Source organism: Eleutherodactylus coqui, chromosome 10, assembly GCF_035609145.1.
Source record: "Eleutherodactylus coqui strain aEleCoq1 chromosome 10, aEleCoq1.hap1, whole genome shotgun sequence".
Classification (NCBI taxonomy): Eukaryota; Metazoa; Chordata; class Amphibia; order Anura; family Eleutherodactylidae; genus Eleutherodactylus; species Eleutherodactylus coqui.
In genome coordinates, this window is record NC_089846.1 from 79,538,041 (window position 1) to 79,554,387 (window position 16,347).

Genomic DNA, 16,347 nt, shown 5'->3' on the forward strand with positions numbered 1-16,347 from the left:
TCTAGTTAGCCTAGTGGTCAGGTTCCACATCTGGAGTGCACGGTGTTTAATCTCGACGGAGCTGAAAGTCCTCCCCGTGGATACGGTATGTAGGAACATCCTGGGTGACCTGGTGAAGGTGCGTTCTTTGGAGTATGAGAGGCTGGGCACATCTAAAGCTTCTCTCCTATGGAGAGGGCTTGTATTTCGTTAGGGACAGTTTGTTTTTCTTAATTTTCTAGGGGCAGAGTAGGGAGAGAATAGGGACAGGATAGGGAGAGAGGAGGGATAGGGCAGGGACAGGTTTCCATGAAGGGTCAGACTGAGGGGCAGACTAAGGACAGTCTAGGGCAAATTAGGGAAAGAATAGGGAGAAAATGCAAGGGATAGTACATTGTGATGTCTGTGCCCGGCTTATCACCTCCAATCCCGGTGGTGGGCTGTGAGTGCACCATAAAGCTTTTTGTTTTGATTTGGGCAAAATGGAGTGAAGTAGGGCTGCAGGTGAGCCGACCTTAGGCTTTCGGGTTATGTTAATATATATCGTGTATGTCATGTATATTGGTTATTGTATGTTTTATATGTATATATTCACGTTCTGGGTGGTAGTTAGGTTGGGTGGGGGGTTGGGGGGGAGTGGTTTCACGCCTTGAGCCGTAGCCTGGCACGTCCCGAACATTGAACTCTGGGCACGGACTGGTGGAGCGGGCATGGCCCCCAGGCTGCGGCAGGCAGAGTGTTGTACAGTTTATATATATTAAAAAAAAAAAAAAACCCTGGTGTGGCTTGGCACGTCCTGAACTTTAGAACTCTGGGCACGGACTGATGGAGCAGGCATGGCCCCCGAGCTGCACTGGGGACCCCAAAAAAAAAAAAAAAAATTTTTGAAAAACTATTTCTTTAGTTATTTTTGTATGCCGGTTGGCTTGGTCTTTATTTTCATATTTAGTTAATTATTGGTATATATATGTTATGTTTACGTTATTGCCTAATTTTGTTTATGATGGGGTTTCAGTGCGGTACGGCTGGACCTGTAGTTTTAGTTTTAGTTTTCTCTTCTGGATAGCTGGATGCTCTTCTTTTAGGTATATTGTGGTTTGTTTTGAGTGTGTGTGCGAGTGTGCGGCAGGGGGGAGGGGAGTCCAGACATGGGGTTTCTTTTGTTTGTGGACCATGGACTCTGGGTGAAGGGCCTTATCTCTGTATACGGTTGTATTATTATTATTTACTATTGTTAGTTTGCTTTTATTGTTATGTTTCATACTTTTATAATAAAAGATCTACAGGATGTAACTCAGGAGCAGTACAGGATAAGTAATGTGTGTACACAGTGACTCCAGCAGCAGAATAGTGAGTGCAGCTCTGGAGTATAATAGAGGATGTAACTCAGGAGCAGTACAGGATAAGTAATGTATGTACACATTGACTCCAGCAGGACAGTGCAGAATCCGCACAACTTTGGCAAATTTTACTCCTTGCAGGAAATTAAGTCCACAGTGTAAATCCATTGGTTTCCCATCACAGCTGGAGTATGCAGAGGATTTGAAAATCCCCTGTCTGACTTTTCTGTTGTGAATGGAGTTTGTTACAGTGTTACAGAATTTTAGCGCACATTCCGCTCTGTGTGACCTTAGAGGATAAATGTGAGAGTAGGACAAGATCGCCAGGGAGGAGGGAGAGTGCGGGGTGACACTCCGGTATCATTATACTGATACAATGTAGATCCGTATGAAGGTTTGTTCATTGTCTTCTGGTCTTCAATTTCTCATCACAGTAAAGATTTCTGTTTAGTCAGTGAATGGCTACTCTGATCTTGTCTCTGTAATACAGCTGCAGGCTTCACACAAGGGAGAGCCCTGGCACACTGTAACAAGCCGTAAACCCACGAGAGCAGCGCATGGTCTGAATATATTATCAGCTTTGGATAACAGAATAACAGTGCCGTATATTTAATGTCTTGTGTGTCAGATTTCTGACGTATAGAAGTTGCAATTTTGGCTCAAGTGTCACAGTTTTTGAAGTTTTTCATAGTACTGCCACTTAAAAACAAAAAATTGGTCAGGACCTAGCGCTACAAGGTGTGACTGTATGCGGCTTTTCAGATTTAGGGCTTATTCAGACGACCGTATATCACCCGGGTATTTACGCCTGCCCGATATACGCTCTCTGCTGGGGAGGAGGCTGGAAGAGCCAGGAGCAGTGTACTGAGCTCCCGCCCCCTTTCCGCCCCTCTGCACTATTTGCAATAAGAGGGGGCGGGGCAGGGCGGAGCTAAGTTCTGAGACTTAGCTCTGCCCCCTCCCATTGCAAATAGTGCAGAGGGGCGGAGAGGAGGCGGTGATGGGGTGGGAGATCAGTGCACTGCTCCTGACTCTTCCAGCCTCCTTCCCCTGCAGAGAGGGACACCCTATATCGGCTGGCCATGAATAACCGGCAGATATACGGTCGTCTGAATAAGCCCTGGGCTACAAAGTCTTGCTACATAATGCATGCATGTGAAGCTCGTGGTTTCCAGTGGGTTCTGTTACATGAGATGTTTTGTAGCTCGTATGAAAGAGGCCTTACTGCTATATACATCAGAAACTGGTGTACATTATAGCTTAAATCTGCCTGATCTGTATCTCCCCCGATTTCTGGCGTCAGAGAAGTGCGTCTGGAACTGCCATACACGTTACATGATTGGCTCAACCCGCCGACATTGGAAGGTATAGCTGATATACATCTCATATGTACAGACAGCCTTAATTCCTATGTAAGGGGTTCGCCTAAAGGAGCACCAAAGTGACCGCTCCAAACAGGACTCGGCATGCTCCCTGAAAAAGTAAGATGATGTCAGAGCACTATGGAAGGAATATCTGCTACTCCACAGACATAAAGCAGAGACTGTGTTAGAGAGTGGAGGTGCTGCTGGAGAGGTGCAACAGTCTGCAGAGGATCTGCGGCTGCCAGTGAGAAAAAGACAGCTGGAGCCCGAGACCCCGGATGTGAGAGGGGCGCTACTGTACGACCTTAGAGAAGAGCCGCCTGGAGAACAGAGAGAGCGCGGGACTGCATGGCCATCAAAAAACCAAGACTAAAGAGGCACAGAGGAGTTTGCTGTGAATGAGTTGTAAATGAGGCCGGCCTCAGTAAGAACAGCAGGTGTGCATGCTGTGGGGGCACAACCTAGTAAAAGGGTCTGGTGTGCAGGACTCAGACTGTACTGGTGGAAACTGAGAGTGTTAAAAGGACACAAACCTACAGGATGGAGACAGATCAACGGAAGTCTGAGAGTTATGTCTCAGGCGGACAGGGCTGCTAGGCAAAGTGCTAACCCCTTAAAGTACAGATTATGTGACTTATATTTTTTGTTTAACAGGACAGATCTCCTTTACAGCATTATTGATCCTGTTTTCCACATTATTGTTATTTTGTATTGTGCGCTGAGTATTACTGATCCTAGGAGTAGTTAGCAGCACACGGGGCGGAATAGTCGTGGAATTTCCGTGCGGACTTTCCCTACTGAAATTCCGCATGCATTTTAAAACCTCAGACTAAGCAGCAAATTGGCAAGATTTGCAAAAATCTTGTTCACATGCTGCGGATAAGCAGCGCGGAGACTGAAATGCAGCGCCGAATTCAAATCCACAGCGTGTCAATTGTATCACTGTTTCCGCTGTGGGCTCTTTTCTCTCTGTGGGGGGAGATTTCTGCAGCGGAAAAGCCACTTCACACCTGCGCCATTTTAAGGCAGCCTTTCCACTGGCGAAATCTCACAGAATTTCTGCGGTCCCCCTCCGTACGTTCTGTGAGATTTCCATCCCGTGTGACCCTAGCCTTATGGTAAAAAGTAAGTGCTTGTTGCTCCAACATTACTTCCTTGTTTGCATATTTTTGTAACACTTTCTGCTGTGTAAGGGGGTGACACTATAATGTGCCCACTTACAGCAGCCGCTCCAAGTAGCCCCGCCCCCCTCCTAGTCTGAGAAGCATTTGGGAAAGGGGAATTGCGAGTGGAGCCAGGTACCCACAGCGCTGAAGAGAACAGTGGGGCAGTGTAGTGGCCCAGAGTTAACAGGGCCCCTCCATAAGTATGAATATGTTTGTCTTGTTCCTATGTATTGTCAGTGTCTTCTATGCCCCTCTGCAGCATTGAACGGGTTACTGTCTGGGTTATGTCTGAAAAATGTATCTTGTTGTGTGTCATGTGACCATGTTATATATATGTGATTTCAAGTTAGTCTAAGGGAGTCTTAGAGGGGCTAAGTCTAAGTTAGTCTAAGTGAGTCTAAAGCAATCTGGGAGACTTTCAGTGATTAGGAGAAACTGTACCTGGTCTTACAAGATGCCCCAGGATGGAAGAGGCTGAGTGATGGCCTTGTGTGAGCCCTGGGCCCTATTTACCCAGGCCTTCCTGCTATTGACCTGGAGGACTGAGAGAGTGAGAGGAACCGCCATGCAGCGCTGAGTGACCTTCCCTAAATGTGAGTGTTGACCAGTAGAGAGCTAGAGCGAGTGAAGGAGAGTGGCCGGGAACAGAACCCCACAGATAACTTGGACTGTGGACTTGTCTGTCATCCTGTGATTCCTCCCTGTCACACCACTAATTTGCTGGCACTAGTGTCCTGATGGAGTGTGTAAATTGTTTGGACCATTGAACGTTAACGCCAGTAAATGTATTGCTTAAACGACCGTTCCCAATTCTGCTCTGAAACGTTACCCGTGTGTGGACTCTTTATTTACAACGTCTGAATTCACCGCAGAGGATGGAACAGTGGCGTCACGAGTGACAACACAAACTAAAGGTAAACTACATCTTGGGTTACCCTGTAAAACTGCCCCAGCAGTAACTTGGATGGGTCCCAAGCTACCCGGCTACCCAGGGGAGGAGATGGTAGAGCTCTGTGACAAGCCCTCAATCTACCCGCTTCCCCCCCAGCTTGCCAGAGGGACATAGCCAGGAAGGGGAGAGCAGCGGAGACAGCGCACCTCGAGGAGACTTTAGAAAGATGATGATGGTGGTGGCTAGCACATCACTGTCCAGAAGATCCAGCCCTACATTAGGGCACTGAAAAGGGCTATGGCCTGCCCACCTCCACTGTGCGGGAGAAGAGGGACGCGGCCCCTTTTCCTTTTATATCCCCTGGCTGTGCGCCAAAAACTCGAGTCATTGGCGCAGCACTGTGAGCCATAGAGAGCCGCATGCTACACAGACACAGAGCCAGCACTGAGCAGCAGGGAGCAGCAGGTCATGGCGGCTGAAACAAGGAGTACAAGACGTCCTGGGGGATCAACGGACCCTTGGGATGAAGTACCCCGCAGCACGTAGGAGGAGATGACGAAGAATCACCGTGGACGCTGCATACAAAGAGTGGAGCGAATGGCAAAATATGATTCAAGAAAGTGTGAGTGGACTACAACCCCCATGATGCTCTGCAAGGTGGAATCCCCGGCCAGGGAAGGGGGAAATGGACTCCCAGGACTGGGGTATAGTCAGCGGAGTTATGGCGGCATAGAGTGGATATGCAAGGCCTTGCAAGAATTAATGGGATATGTGCAGTTACATGTTATGCATGAAGTCTAATTTAAAGCGCTTATACTGATGAGTAATGTATTTAGGACACAGTATATGGAATTATGCAGCAAACGGCGTGACTTACAGCTGCAGCATGGATTAAAAGTAATGTCTGGCGCGCGGATTGAACCGCCATTAATGATGGGAAGACCTTTGTATAGCGTTCTGTGAGGACGCTGTTCCGACGGGGTATTTAAGGTTGGGGTCTTCGGCCATAAAAATAACGTATGTAGCTGTCATGAGTAGACAAGTCGTAGAAGATGCTGATAGTAATGTTAGATATCTTGCGCCATAACTGTTTATTATAGTGATGAGGATTGAGTCGCAGTGGATACGTGGAGCGTACTGTCGCTTTAACAGAATTTAGGTCACCATGAAACGTTCAGTAAGGTTATTTTGATTTTTAAAATCCGTGCTGCCTCCATCCGCCCTCGCCATCCGCCCTTGCCGCCCAACCTGAGCCCGTCGCACCACGAGCCATGACAGCGGCATCACTTCCTGAAGCTGCGCTGTGATCCCACCTACCTACGGCACCTACAGTTACATTTTGACAACCTCCCTCCTGTCTGTCTCTTTACTGACTTCTGGCAGGATCCTGCAGATACGCCCTGACGTGTGCCGTACGCCCTGCGGTGAAGTGATGGGCGTAATCTGTGCGCGGTCGTACAGGCAAGTTGTAACGTGTCAGTAAATTGTGCTTCTGGACGTCAGTCAGCTCGCTGCCTCCGAGTGCCGTGATTTATAAACGCCTTGTCACTAATTCTAATGTTTATGTCACGAGATGCGATATCCATGGAAACCGCCCGAGACGCAGCAGAATCTATCATTATTGAGAATACACGAAGAACAAAATACAAAGACGCTGACAAATTACAGAGAGCGTCTGGGGGAGCGCAGCGAGACCACGAGTCATAGGATGAGATACAGCGGCGCTCCAGCATGTATCACAGACGACGGGATGAGAAACAGCAGCGCTCCAGACTGTATCACACATGACGGGATGAGATACAGTGATGCTCCGGACTGTATCACACATGACGGGATGAGATACAGTGATGCTCCGGACTGTATCACACATGACGGGATGAGATACAGCGACACTCCGGACTGTATCACACATGACGGGATGAGATACAGCGACACTCCGGACTGTATCACACATGACGGGATGAGATACAGCGACACTCCGGACTGTATCACACATGACGGGATGAGATACAGCGACACTCCGGACTGTATCACACATGACGGAATGAAATACAGCGACGCTCCACACTGTATTACACATGATGAGATGAGATACAGCAGCTCACGGCTCATTCATACGGGCAGAAGCATATGTTAGTCATGTAAATACGCTATTTATGTGACCAAAAATTGCTGCCCATTAACATCAATCAAAACGGGACATCCCGCAGATGTTTTTACAGAATTGAACATCAACCTGTTGAAATTAATGGGTTCTATTCACTCTGTATTATGTGTGCAAAAATTGAGTGCGTAACACACCGCACAAATATGCCTGTTAGAACGTGCCCTGAGAGGCATGATCGGCTTAGATACACAGCTCAGCAGGCTGTGCCATGCATGATATGATTAGATGCACACATGATGGGTTTAGATACATGGAGTTCTGTTACTGAGATAGACATACACTGAATGGCCCCTTTATTTGAGACCCCCATTTAGTAGTGCATTGGACCTCCTCTGGCGTAAATTCCACTAAATGTAGGAGTTGCTCTGCAGGAATATCGGCCCCCTGTGGACAGGAAGCTTCTTGTAGTTGCCACAGATTAGATGGAGGTGCTGACATGTTTTGACCATCTGATTGTGCCAAATTCTGACCTCCTATCAGCAACAGAAATCTGGATCCATCTGACCAGGGGATGTTTTTCCACTGCTCAGTGATTTTGTGGTTCTGCGCTCTTTTGCCCGCTGGAGTCTCCCCTTTCTGTTTGTCTTAGACACAATGGCGCTGGAACTGGTCGCCTGCTGTTATACCATCCGTGTAACAAACAGAGAGTTGTGCGTTCGGACACATTAGTTGGAGCTCCAGTGTTGTATTCGGCTGACTGTGCAGCCTGTTGGTCAGAACCAACGCTCAGCACACCACAGGCAGTGCGTCTTGGATAGCCTACAGTGCACAGGGGTCCAGGAGGGGAAGGGGCCCGGGCTGTTGGGTCAGCACAACAGTCGGGCCTCTGATTTTAATTTTATTTAGTATAATTAATAAAATAAAAAAAACCACATGCTCATGCAGTGTCCCGTAGGGTGACCCCGAACACAGGACGTACGTTGAGGAGCTGAGAGGATAAAGGGGTCACTTGTCACGGTGGCACTTACCAGGCTCCCTCCCAGAGGGACGCACGTAGCCACGGCCAGGGCAGAGTCTCTTCCGGACACTCCTATGATAGGGATGCCCAATAACCTGGAGAACAGGGATAGCAGATATCATATGTGACGCCACCGCTCCGTTACCCACCGGTATGACCCTAGACGGTAAATAAATGAAGCCGCAGACAGAAGTAACATACCTCAGGTCCCTGGGAACGGTCAGGGCTTGGCAAAACTTTGCTGGAACAACTTCTTGCATACAAGGCACAAATGACAATGATTTGCAGTGCAGGTATTAGACAGACTTGAGAGTACCTCCACCCGGTGATCCCAGACTTCAGGACGGCAAGGTGTGAAAAACAAATGGGAGTACCTCTACGCGGTGATCCACTAGATCCGGATGGCAACATAGGAAAAGATGAGTGAAGAGTACCTCTGCACTAGGCCTTAGAAGTGCCACCTGCTTCTTGCTCACTTTTCTCTCATCTCTGGAACATGCACTCTCAGGAACCTCTCTTTTTCCTCTGTCACTTCACCACATGAAGGTTGAAGGTACCCCCATGTGGCTGGCACTCTCAAGAACCCAGAAGCAATGGAACCGAACTCTGAAGAATGGACTCCTTTCCTGCTCTCACACACTCACATTTGTATCCTCACTTATACCATGTGACAGGACATAAATTGATAAATTTCAAGCATCACCCACATTCTTGCACACACTTAACCCATCACACGCTGCAGCTGTGCAATACGCACAACAGAATGACTAGACACCTCTGCACAGCGCACCAACATAAGACATGACATGTATGACATTACGAAGGGGGCCAGGAATGTATGTACTGTGCCACTACACTCACCTCCCCTGATGCTCCCCAGCAGCTGTAGCCGGCGGTTCTGTTCCCACTAACTTCTGTGTTGTATGATCATGTGACATACATTATAGCTGTAGACAATTCTCAGCCTTGGCAATCATGTGTTTCACATGATCACACAACCCAGATGTCAGAGGGGACAGCAGTGCCAGCCAGAGGTGTAGCTAGGCTCTCCTTCACCCGGGCAAAGGTTTAGTTTACCATACTGCCCCCCTGTTGCAATATATATAGCCATACTGTACCTCTGTAGTAATATATAGCCATACTATCCCTCTGTAGTAATATATAACAGTACTGTCCCCTGTAGTAATATGTAGCAATAATGTCCCCCTTTAGTAATATACAACCATAATGTCCTCCTGTAGTAATATATAGGTAAACTGTCCCCCTGTAGTGATATATAGCCAAACCGTCCCTCTGTAGTAATATATAGCCAAACCATCCCTCTGTAGTAATATATAGCCATACTGTCCTCCGGTAGTGATATATAGCTATACTGTCACCCTGTAGTAATATATAGCCATACTGCCCCCCTGTAGTAATATATAGCCATAATGTCCCCTGTAGTAATATATAGCCATAATGTTCCCCTGTAGTAATATATAGCCATAATGTCCCCTGTAGTAATATATAGCCATAATGTCCCCTGTAGTAATGTATAGCCATAATGTTCCCCTGTAGTAATATATAGCCATAATGTCCCCTGTAGTAATATATAGCCATAATGTTCCCCTGTAGTAATATATAGCCATAATGTCCCCTGTAGTAATATATAGCCATAATGTCCCCTGTAGTAATGTATAGCCATAATGTTCCCCTGTAGTAATATATAGCCATAATGTCCCCTGTAGTAATATATAGCCATAATGTTCCCCTGTAGTAATATATAGCCATAATGTCCCCTGTAGTAATATATAGCCATAATGTCCCCTGTAGTAATGTATAGCCATAATGTTCCCCTGTAGTAATATATAGCCATAATGTCCCCTGTAGTAATATATAGCCATAATGTTCCCCTGTAGTAATATATAGCCATAATGTCCCCTGTAGTAATATATAGCCATAATGTCCCCTGTAGTAATATATAGCCATAATGTCCCCTGTAGTAATGTATAGCCATAATGTTCCCCTGTAGTAATATATAGCCATAATGTCCCCTGTAGTAATATATAGCCATAATGTTCCCCTGTAGTAATATATAGCCATAATGTCCCCTGTAGTAATATATAGCCATACTGTCCCCCTGTTGTAATATATAGCCATAATGTCGCCTGTAGTAATATATAGCCATACTGGGTCCTGTAGTAATATATAACCATACTGTCCCCCTGTAGTAATATATAGCCATACTGTTTGCCTGCAATAATATATAGCCATAATGGCCCCCTGTAGTAATATATAACCATACTGGGTCCTGTAGTAAAAGATATCCATACTGTCCCCCTGAAATAATAATAATAATTTTTATTTGTATAGCACCAACTTATTCCGCAGCGCTTACAAAGACAGGGGTAATACAGAAAGACAAATGTACAAAAATTACAGAGCCATGGTTACATGTAGTAATCAGTTGTTTGAAACAATAGGGGTGAGGGTCTTGCTCCAACGAGCTTACATACTACAAATAATGGGCTGATACAGAAAGTCAAGGGGCTGGAGATGTGCATCGTATGGCGAGGTGAGGAGTGAGGGATGCCATACACATAAACAATGGTCAGACATTTAGCCGTGTGACAGCAGACTCGGTATGACTGCAGGGGCAGTTGATGATGGCTATCAGGGATTGCAGTCAGTAGGTCAGGGAGCATGTTATCAGGCAGCGTACAGAGGGGTTTGTTTAGGGAATGAGGTATGCCTCCCTGAAGATGTGCGTTTTTAGAGCACGTCTGAAGTTTTGTAAGTCCTGGATTGCCCGCATAGCCTTTCGCAGTGCGTTCCAGAGGACCGATGCTGCTCTGCAGAAGTCTTGGAGGCGGAAATGAGAAGTTCGAATTAGAGGGGCACACAGTCTAGTTTCGTTAGCAGAGCGGAGAGACTGGGCTGGGTGATGGATTGAGATGAGGGAGGTAGTGTAGGGTGGCACTGCGCTGTGGAGGGCATTATGGATGAAGGTAGTGAGTTTTAATTGAATTCTGTATTTGGCGGGCATCCAGTGCAGTGACTGGCACAGGGCAGAGGCGTCCGAGTAGTGGCTGGACAGGAAAATGAGCCTGGCTGACGCATTCAGGATGGATTGGAGAGGGTAGAGACTGGTGCAGGGGAGGCCGATCAGCAACAAGTTGCAATAATCGAGGCGGGAGTGGATGACCGCAACAATAAGCGTATTTAGCGTGTCCACAGTGAGAAAAGAGCGGATTCTTGCGATGTTCTTGAGGTGCAGCTGACATGTTCGGGGCAGAGATTGGATGTAGGGGGTAAAGGAGAGATCGGCGTCAAATATAACCCCAAGGCAGCGGGCATGCTGTCTAGGAGTTATGGTGGCGCCACACACTGAGATAGAGATGTCAGGATGAGGTTGGTTAGTGGAGGGCGGAAATACCAGGAGGTCAGTTTTAGAGAGGTTTAGTTTTAGGTAGAGAGAGGACATAGTGTTAGAGACAGCGGACAGACAGTCGGTGATGTTTTGGAGGAAAGGTGCAGAGATGTCACGGGAAGAGGTGTATAGCTGGGTGTCGTCGGCGTAGATGGTTGATGGTTTGTCCAATAGGGGCTCTGTAGATGGAGAAAAGGAGGGGGCCGAAGACTGAGCCCTGGGGGACCCCAACAGCAAGGGGAATAGAAGGGGAGGTAGAGCCAGCAAAAGAGATGCTGAATGAGCGGTCAGATAGGTAGGAGGAAAACCAGGAGAGAGCAGTGTCTTTAAGGCCAATGGAGCGAAGCATACTGAGGAGGAATTTGTGATCAACAGTGTCAAATGCTGCAGAGAGGTCGAGAAGGATCAGTAGAGAGTAATTGCCCCTCGATTTGGCTGTCAGGAGAACGTTTGACACCCTTGTAAGGGCAGTTTCTGTTGAGTGTTGGGATTGGAAGCCAGACTGTAAAGGGTCGAGGACAGAGCTCTCTGATAGATAGCTTACAAGGTGGGAGTAAACCAGGTGTTCCAATAGTTTGGAGATGAAGAGGAGATTAGAGATGGGTCTGTAGTTGGCAGCATCCGTCGCGTCGAGTCTTTAGCAGTTGGGATATGATGGCATGTTTGAAAGAAGAGGGAAAGATGCCAGAGGTCAGAGAGAGGTTGAATATAGTGGTGAGATGGGAGATAACCACTGGAGAGAGGAAGTGGAGGAGGTGTGAGAGGAGAGGGTCGCTAACACAGAAGGTGGGGCGAGCATTGGAAAGCAATTTGGAGACTTCTTCCTCTGTCATTGGTCTGAGTGAAGACAGTGAGCAGGAGCTAGATGCAGTGCTGACGAGACTAGGGTCAGGGCTAGTCTGGGACTGGGAAATTATTTCCTGACGAATATCATCAACTTTCTTTTTGAAATGGGCAACCAGCTCTTCAGCACTGAGATCCATCACAGGGGGCTGCGGTTTGGGGCTGAGAAGGGAGTGAAAAGTATCAAAGAGCCGTTTAGGGTTGTGCGATAGTGAGGAGACGAGAGGTGAAGTAGACTTGTTTGGCATGGTGGTGGGCGAGGTTGTAGGTCCTGATCATGAATTTGTAGTAGAGAAAGTCCGCGGTTGTTTGCGACTTCCTCCACAGCCGTTCGACACTTCTAGAGCACCGCCGGATGAAACGTGTTTGAGGTGTGAGCCAGGGTTGCCGTGTTCTACATCAGATGACTTGGGTCATGGAGGGGTGCTGCTTCATCCAGGCCATGTTTGAGAGTAGTGTTCTAGTGAGCGGCAGCCAGGTTGGGGCAGGAGAGGAGAGAGATAGGGGACAGAGAGGACTGTAGGAATTCAGCAAAGTCCTGGGTGTGAATGGCCTTAAGGTTCCTGTAGGTATGGTAGGTAGGTGGGTCTGGAGAAATGTTAGGGAGCATGACAGAGAAAGAGAGGAGGTTATGGTCCGAGAGCGGAAGAGGGGAGTTAGTAAAGTGGGAACCAGAGCAGAACCGGAGGAAGACCAGATCAGGAGTATTGCCATCCCTGTGAGTGGCAGAGGCTGTGAGTTGTGAGAGACCAAGCAAGGTGATGAGAGATAGAAGCTGAGAGCCAGATGGGGAGATGGGGTGATTAGTGGGGATGTTAAAATCACCTAAGATGAGGGTTAGAATTTCGCAGAATAGGAAGTGGGGGAGCCAGGCAGCAAAGTGCTCCAAAAACAGGCGAGGAGCACCTGGGGGGTGGTAGATAACTGCTACTTGCATGGACAGCAGGCGGAAAAGCCATAGCGTATGTACCTCAAACGATGGGAAGGTGAATGATTGTACGGGGGGGGGGGGGGGGAGGGGGTATGACCTGGTAGGTACATTTCGGGGAGAGAAGAGCACCTACTCCTTCACCACGCCTGTCATCTGGTCTCAGGGTATGGGAGAACTGCAGGCCATTGTAAGAGTGCAGCAGGGGAGGCCGTGTCAGACTGCTGTATCCACGTTTCTGTGAGAGCTAGCAGATTTAGAGATTTAGCAGTAAAGAAAAACATGGATGGTGGGGAGTTTATTACATGCTGACTGGCAGTTCCAGAGCGCATATTTAAAGGAGTCAGGGGAAGGTTCGCATGGGCTAGCAGTTGGGCTTGAGGGTTTTCTTAGTGTGTTAGGTAGGGGGTAATAGTTAGGAGCAGTGGAGGGTGGGCCAGGATTGGGAGAGATATCTCCAGCTGCTAGTAGCAGCAAGATAGCGAGGGTTAGCAGATGGTTTGGAGATTTATGAGGGCGACTGTTATGTTTGTTAGTGGCATTAGGGGATTTGAGGCTAAGTAAGAAAGTAAAGAGTGCATACGGCCTGTGCATAGGTGAGGACAGGAGAGAGGGGCTAATGTGAATAAAATGCAGCAGAGGTGGACGTTGGAAAGAGGTTCTGAAACTGAGAGCAAGGATGAGAACAGAGGTGACAGCATTAGTGATAGCTTTGAAGTGCAAGGCATTTAGGCAGAGTTTGTGGCCTACCCATCTCCTACCCTGTCGAACTGCCATGGTCAAACTGTAGTAATATATAGCCATAATGTCCCCCTGTAGTAATATATAGCCATACTGCGTCCTGTTGTAATATATAACCATACTGTCCCTCTGTAGTAATATATAGCAATACTGTTTGCCTGCAATAATATATAGCCATACTGTCTCCCTGTAGTACTATATAGCCATACTGTCCCCCTGTGGTGATATATGGCCATAATGTGCCCCTGTAGTAATATATAGCCATACTGGTTCCTGTAGTAATATATAACCATACTTTTCCCATGCAGTTATATATAGCCACACTGTCCCCCTGTAGTAATATATAGCCACACTGTCCCCCTGTAGTAATATATAGCCATACTGTCCCCCTGTAGTAATATATAGCCATACTATCCCCCTGTGGTGATATATAGCCAAACTGTCTCTCTGTAGTAATATATACCCATAATGTCCCCCTGTAGTAATGTATAGCCATAATGCCCCCCTGTAGTAATATATAGCCATAATGTCCCCCTGTAGTAATATATAGCCATAATGTCCCCCTATAGTAAGATATAGCCATACTGTCCCCCTGTTGTAATATATAGCTGTGCTATCCGTCTGTAATAATATATAACTGCACTGCCCCCCCTTCCCCACCATAGTGATATATACACTACATCTACATCCACGGTGATGTCCCTCCATCGCTGGTCCTCTTCCCGGCCAACAGCCTGCGGAACGACGTGTAGCGTTACTTGCTTCATATACACGGCGATGCGGAGAGCTCATCATGCCTCCCAGCATTGGCACTGCAAGTGTTAGGTTGGGTTCACACAGGGCGGATTTGCCGTGGAAATTCCGAGCAGAATTTCGCTGCGGCAAATCTGCCAGCGGGCGCTAATCTCGGGATTAGCCGCCCATGTGGACGAGATTTGCAAAAATCTTGTCCACACGGGTCAGCCAATCCGTCGCGGCAAAGCCGGCATTAGCCGGTGCTGCAGCGCGGATTCCCCAGCCACAGCATGTCTATTTTTTTTTCTCGTTGCTGACACGCTCCTCTCTATGGGAGCACTGGGTACAACGCAAAGGCATGCGGCCAAGCCGCATGTTTTGAAGCTGTGCTTTCCCAATGGAAATCTCACGGTTTTTCGCTGCAGCAAAACCACGAGATTTCCGTTGGGATTCTTCCCTGTGTGAACTCAGCTTTAATTGTATCCATGTCTTAGAGATGCACATAGGATTACCTTCAAATTCAACATATGAAGATCAGTGAGCAGTGTGGTCCATCGGGCAGATTACCAATCCGGGCCTGCTACGGCGCACCCTGTCCAGCCGCGCTGGGGCAGATAATCTGATTGCCCCCATAGCTGTGCTCTTGGCATTGTCTGCAGCTGACGGGGGGCAAACGGGGAGGTGAGGAGGTCATGTTTTCATTTATTGATCATGGTTAGCTGCTGTGATGCCCTACGGCCTTGGACCCCGGCCCTTCTGGACATCTGAGTGCTGTAGGCCCCACAGATGCAGTGAGACCAAGAAATGTTATTCCATATTTATAAGGGGGCACTATATGCGAAAGGTGGCAAGAGGCGGCTTCTGTATGTAACATATCGGTGCTTCCATACAGGGGAACGCCAGTCTGAAACGGCCGGGACTTTAATAGGGCCACTCAGTGCAGAGTGGTGAATGTATGGTTATCTTTCACCTTCTGTATGATCTTTGCTCTTCTCTCGCACCCGGCTTTATGTATCAGCGCTTCAGGTTCGCCCATTGAGGCTTTACTTCTTACCACCTGAGGTTTCTGTTGGCGGCCCCAAAGACGTTCGGGTAAGGAACTCGTTAAGGGATTATACAATAGCTAACGGCATTAAGTTATGACTTGTCAGAAAACTATGTAGAAGCAGAAAACAACTTATATAATTACATACCAGGCAGTGAGGCACTTTGCACTACACTTTCCTCTGCACCGCTGCTCTCTGTCTCAGGTTTCTGCCGAAAACTACCTTAAGATAAAACCCTGGACAGACCGTAGGGTTAATGTATCCCACTTTGGTCTCCGCATCACACGGTTTCCATCCACGTCAGTCTTTTTAGATGGATATCAAGGTACCGTGGACAACGCTGTACTATCCAGAGGCCAAAGAGTTCTCCACTTCACACTCTGAAGCTTCTGGGCCTCATTTTTCAAAACAGACTAAAAAATTTATAGTTTTTGTTGCCCGTAGCAACCAATCACTGTGCAGCTTTCATTTTACCAAAGCAGTTTCAGAAATAAATGGGAATGTCTGTGGTGATCATATGAGCGAACATCGGACAGCGGTGCCCATTACAGCTGCCGGGGAGCCACAGGGGAGCTAAGAATGGACTTCTTTTTTTTTTTACTTACATAGAAGAGGACGTTGTGGGGGGAGCATTTTCAAAGTAGAGAACTGTGGGCATTATTAATGAGGTAAATGGGGACATTATTCCTAAATTGGGACATTATTTTTCAAAGGGGGTATTAGTGCACAGGGACAAAAAGGGCAGTATTAATGAGTGGAGGCAGAAGGGGGTGTTACTA

At 47.5% G+C, this 16,347-nt stretch overlaps 1 long non-coding RNA gene across 1 annotated transcript in view; it reads left to right on the forward strand.

The window, feature by feature from the left end:
• The window catches only part of LOC136580664 (uncharacterized), a 44,260-nt gene that overhangs the window by 23,686 nt on the left and 4,227 nt on the right, over window positions 1-16,347 (forward strand). The gene's annotated exons all lie outside the window — the stretch shown is intronic.